Below are 6542 nucleotides of genomic sequence, written 5' to 3' on the forward strand. Positions count from 1 at the left end.
GCCCATACATTGTGGCCAGTGGTTTGCTACAAAAACTGTTCATGGCAAAATGGTTCAGCGATTGGCTGCCACATCCCGCATTTCAATGTGGTTTCATCTACATGTAGGGTGAATGCACACTACGGAATCCGCATGTATGACCCGCCACAGATTTTGTCGCTCGTGCCTGCGCCTACGCACCTCTCTGCCTGTGCCATAGACTCCATTCTATGCACAGGGGGATTCTGTCATCCGCCGGAAAAATTGACAAGTCAAGTCTTTCAGCGGACGGCAGAATCCGCCCGGCCATAGAATGGAGTCTATGGCACAGGCAGAGAGGCGCGTAGGCACAAGCGGTAGCGAGCGAAGAAATCCATGGCAGGTCATACTCGTGGATTCTTTAGTGTGCAATCACCCTTACAAGGCACGATTAATCTCTGTTCAGACAGAGATCTGTGGCCAATAACCATGACTATACCGGCCATTTTATGAGTAAACAAGCATTTGCAGGAATGCTAATCTGCTTTTGTAAAAGAGCCTTTAGGTCTCATAGGACTGTACCTGTCCTTTGTGGTAACATTACCCATTTAAAGGGGTTATCAAGCGCTACAAAAACATGGCCACTTTTGCACCACTCTTGTCTCTAGCTTGGGTAGGGGTTTGAAACTCGGTTCAATTAATGTAAATGGAGCTTAATAGCAAACCACACCTGAACTGTAGACAAGAGTAGTAGAAAAAATTGGCCATGTTTTTGTAGCACTGGATAACCCCTTTTAACATTTGCTGTGTAGGGTCCCTGTTATCAGCCGTTTCCTGGTGGGAGAGAGGCTGAACTGTAAACTTCTACAATGAGGCTACTCACAGGAAGGCCAGAAAAATCTCTGACCTCATGTTTACTGCGTTATCATGCATATCTCTACTACTAGTAACCCCATGGAATATTTGTGTGTTCATGTGTGGTTTTGGTATTCAGAGGATTTTTAGGAGCGGTGCTGCTTTACATTGATCTAGTTGGCCACATGTACTTGTCCTGTTGACCTATTGGGGTTTCCTCACATGTATTATGTAGGGGAAGTTAAGTGTAGTGGATGTGTGTGTTGTCCTATTTATCTCACTACCACTGGAGTAACAGGATACATTAGTAGTTTGACCATCCTGTGGATGTTGAAATTGGCCAGTTCACGTATATATTGCATTGGAAGAGCGATCTGTCATCAGACGACCACACAAACCGGTTCTGACCATTTCGACCTCTGTCCAAAAATGATCTCATCCGTTTGATTCCATTTAAGGGAGATATAGCCATTCATTTCCTTTTGTATATTGGAAGAGTATCTTGACTCTGGTTCAGTATCACATTGTGCATCAGATCAGGACATACGTACCCAAGGGCTTTTCAACAAACTGTAAAAATTCTGTTGTTCATAGGAAAATTTCATTGTCCCGTGTGGAAAATTCTTCACTAAATGATATGATTGTATTACATGAAAGCTGGCGAAGAAATTGTAAGGAAGGCCAATTTTTTAGGATGAAGGCCACCCAAAGGGCTCATACACACAACCTTATTACTACACGATCTTACAGCATCAGTTGTGACTGCACATCTATCTGGGGAGTGAAGTATAGTGACAATTGCCCTCTAAGACTGTTCCCACACAGTATTTTTGCTCAGTATTTTGAAACCAAAAGGAGTGGATTGAAAATACAGAAAGGCTCTGTTCACACTCTGCTAAAAATTAGGGGATGGCTGTCATTTAATGGCAATAATGTCTGTTATTTCAAAACAACACCAATTGTTTTAAATTACAGAAATTATTTTCCATTAAATGGCAGCCATACCCTTAATTTTAGCAGTGTGTGAACAGAGCCTTTTTGTATTTTTAATCCACTCCTGGTTTTGGTTGCAAAATACTGAGCAAAAATACCTAGTGGGAACAAGGCCTAAATACACACATGGGGGGAGATTTATCAATGGGTGTAAAATTTAGACTGGTGCAAACTACCCACAGCAACCAATCACAGCTCAGCTTTAGGCAGTGCTGAAAGGAAAGCTGAGCTGTGATTGGTTGCTGTGGGTAGTTTGCACCAGTCTAAATTTTACACCCTTTGATAAATCTCCCCCACGGTGTTGCAAAGAGAGAAATCCAATGTCAAATCCAGAGCAAAAGGTTAAATCTGAGATAACCGTGCAATCTGTAGCATGCTTTGATTTTTACCACAGGTTTTTGTACTCTCCATTGCAATTAAGCTCCATTTACTTCAATGGAACTTAGTTTCAAAACCCCACCCAAACTGGAGACAACAGTAGGGGGAAAGTGGCCATGTTTTTGTAGCGCTGGATAACCCCTTTAATTCAACAGTCTGAATGTGGTTTACAGCCATGGGCTAGGTTCACACTATGTAAAAACAACTGCACAACTACGGCTGTTGGTTTTACATAATGTAAACCTAGCCATAGGGTATATCCATGTTTTCCAGGACTTCCTAGGGCTGCATCCAACTGCTGCACCGAACTAGGGTTTGGAGAACCCAAACAGTTCGCCATCTTTGCTCAATACGATTTGCTATTTCTTCTCACAAGGTTTTTAGCGCCATGCATTCTAATGCGATGCTCACTACGGGAACACTGGAGTTAACATAATATATGTGTTCTCCAGTAGACTATTTTAGGATCAATAAAGATGATCCCATACCTTAATATAACTTGCAAAATTCATGCACAGCAGCATGGCACCCTCAGATCTACAGCATTTGCTTTGTGTTGCTTCAGGGCCCACATGGATAAGCGGATTCATATTTTGTGGTAATCTCCATGGTAACAAAACCCGTAAATTGTGTAGGCCTGTGGATTTCATTAGCAGTAAATTTAATTTAGCCAAAAACTCTTTGAGAGAATGATCAACTTGAGATTGTTCCAAGTTTTGACAATTAAAGCTTTTTCTTTTTTCCATACTTCTCATTGTATGACTGGGCTGTTAAGCTGAAATAGAGTCAATATATTGCGCAATAAGCCACAGAGACCTCATGTATCTAATTAAACTGCTGGAGAAAATGATAGCTCTCCTTAAAGACCTGTGTGCAGATGCACTGTGCGGCCCATTACAAAGTGGCATCTTCACTAGATGTATGCTCGGGCTGATTAAGGGGTCCTGATCCGGAGACTGAACACTGTGACTCATGTGACCTAATATGTTGTGTTAAAAGCTTTATGAGGCAGCCATATAAAGGGAATGTGTCATCAGAAAATGACTTATTGTTTGAATAATGTTTTCATGTTCAACATTTTTAAAGAATTTTGGGTGAAATTTTTTAAAGAATTTTCCCTTTTTCTATCTATATTATAAAATAATCTGGAAATCTTGTAGTTTCCATTCTGGCCACTGAGGCTAAAACTAAGCTGAGACTTCCTGTTCTATCAGTAGTGATAAGAGGAGGCTGCTGTAAACTGATCTGTATGGCATTACAGCATCATGTGACACCAGTAAAGGCTCTATTCCACGGAACGATTATCGTTCATAAACTCGCTCCAACGACTGCTCGTTAACGATCACTAAACTTTTTTTTTTGCGAACGATAACACATAATGTGAACGATATATGTAGTGTAACGATTATTTTGCAGTTGTTAGATGGTCATTTAAAACGTTTGCCGGGGTGATCATGACCATACGACACACCTACTTTTTTAAACCTTTTTACGAACGACTGAAAGATTTCTAATTTTACGAACCGATTGGCGTATTATCTTTCAAAGACCAACGACTTTTTTCGACATGCTGAAAATTATGAACAACCGTATAACGATTTCGCCTTTGTCATTCGCTCGTTTACACCAATTCCACAAAGCGGATTATCGTTAACGAGCGGTCGTTGGAGCGAGTTTATGAACGATAATCGTTCCGTGGAATAGGGCCTTAAGTAAATAGCATCAAAACAAGACGATAGCAGCTCTCTGTGGAATGACCTTTTCAAAGGTCACAGTCCGTGCTCAATGATGTTTTACATTCATCTGAAGGGGACAAAGTCTGTCTATTGTCATCTGTGTCCATGAGTCTTGCTTTAAACCATGTCACTAAATGCTGTTAAGAACAGCCCAGGCAATTTGACAGCCCCCATAACAATGTACAAATAGTGAAATAAATAAAATATAAAGTCACAAAATAAATAGAAACAGATTAAAATAAAAAGAAACTAGTTTTAGTATCTGGCTCTAATCAGTTAAAGAAAATTCAGGTGACACATTGGCTGTGTCCATAAGAATTTGTTACCCCAAATTTTGGTCAACCATGGCTTGAAAATATCCACACCCAATCATTCACAATGGCTAACAGGTAAATCTGATCTGTCAGGTCATTGGAAGCTTGTGGCCAAATTCAGACAATAATTTACTATTTTACACAAGCCCACGTAAACTTTAAAAGCCTAAGAGCCAAATTTGTTCCCTTTCCGCAGTGGTGATGAGAGCCATTGTATTCATCTATCTTCCGTGGCTCCCATTGAGAATGATTGGAGCAGAGGTGAGCTTGTTTGTCTGCTTCTCCATTCCCAGTGAAGATCAGGGGGTTGGGGCCCTCACTATCCTGAGGAAAGGGCATATTTTTATTTTGGGGGCAACCCATTTAATATCCACTAACTATAGGCTAGTTTTCACATTGCAAAAAGCCTTAGTTGCTAGTCTCAAAACAAGACAATAGACAGATATCCCGCCAGGGAAGGAAACCTGTGTCCAATGGCTGCCTCCCAGTGGGGAGATCACCAAACCATTTTGATATATAGCCCCTTAAGTCCCACTTGGTTGCAAGTATTGGAACATAAATAGGGAAATACCAGGGTGGCCCCTTTTACATCAAAGTCTAACTCTTTTGCGAGTATTGCGACATAAGGGATTACCAAAGCCAGGCATCCATCCGCAGACAGCTGTTTTGGGGAGGCACCTCTTGGCAACAGGTTTTTCTATCGTGGAGGGATATTTGGCTAATCCCGTGTTTTGAGACTGGCAACTGAGGCTCTACGGCCCCCTTTTTTGCAAATTTTAATTTAAAGGCGATGTATCAATGGGGACTCTTGAGTGAGTACTTCATAGGATTTTTTTCACTGACCTCCCTGAGCTCAGTGATTGCTGTGTTTTGTTGGTTTTCACATGGACTTATGGCAGCCTAAGCAAAGTCAATTGAGTAATTGTTACGATGGCAAAATGCTCTTTATGTCAAAATTTGCGCAGCTTATGCCTATTTTATTTATAAATGTGGTGAGGTCAACATATATTTTGGCCCATTATGTTTGTTTTTCAGATTTCCGGAACGCTACTTGGTTGAGTGAATTGCCTTGTCTACATTCAGAGACTATAAAGCGGGTTCACATCTGCATCCAAGGTTTCCTCAGGAGCCTCCATCACAGATTCCACCAAAAATGTCAGACAAAATATTTTGACCGATAGAATACCAGGGACCAGAATGAAAACCTGACCGACCCATGAAGTCAATGGGATTTGTTGGGCATTGTTGTCCGTCCCTCATTTGGTTTGGCTTTTTTTCTTCTTTTTCTTCTTCTAGCCTTACACTGTGGGCCAGCACGTTTTATACCTAAATGGAAATGGTGGAAACCTGGCAAGCCTATTTATTGTATGAACTCTCGTCACCAGGATGAGAGGTATTTTTAGGCAACTAGGTGATGAAGCCCCATAAATGTAAAGCATATGAATCGCTGGTTTGTTCTGTCTTTAGAGACCACTTGATAACATCTATTGCAATGGATGAAATGGAGAGAGGGAAGGGATGAAGGGAAAAATAAAAAGAAAGGGGAGACATAGGAGGAAAGTGAGAGGGGGAGATGAAGGGACAATCTTCTCTTCACAGTTCGAGAGCTGCCTGAAATTCTTTGGGAAACATGACTCAGGCGTCAGACCTCAACATTTTTAACCTCCTCCCTGCTCGAAGTGCTGCGCTGGAGCCGAGGAACGAGCCTCTACATTCTGGGGTTTAACTGCAATACTGAACCAATGCACTTTTCCTTTGGTCGGCTGTGGATCTATATTGTCACATTAGATAGAAACTAGAGTGTGCAGAAATATGTGAACCATGCATAAGGATGTGTGATAATGTGTAAAAATATACAAGAAGGATGTCTGGCACAAGGGGTACAACTACCACTATGGTGCCAGCCATAAGCAGGTTTTGTGTTGTCTATATCTTTTGTACAGGCTATTTTATCGATACAATATGGACATCAAGGTGTATATCACATGCTTAGGTTAAATTGATATGCTAAGTATTTGATGCAGATTATAATCTGTAACAAAGTACTGTACAAAGCAAATGAAAGAAATTTAGCAAAACCACATTTAAATGCAGTTAAAGGAGTTTCAGCCAATTAATACTATGTGTATTAAAATGTTATGTACTAATCAGAAATGAGTGAACCTCGAACACGCTCAGGTTTGTCTGAACACTCTGCATTTGATTACCAGTTGCTGAAGAAGTTGGATGCAGCCCGGAAAACATGGAAACAGCTGTTTCCCAGGACTCCCTAGGGCTGCATCCAATGTCTTCAGCCATCGGTAATCAA

This window comes from Dendropsophus ebraccatus, chromosome 1 (genome assembly GCF_027789765.1).
Source record: "Dendropsophus ebraccatus isolate aDenEbr1 chromosome 1, aDenEbr1.pat, whole genome shotgun sequence".
Taxonomy (NCBI): Eukaryota; Metazoa; Chordata; class Amphibia; order Anura; family Hylidae; genus Dendropsophus; species Dendropsophus ebraccatus.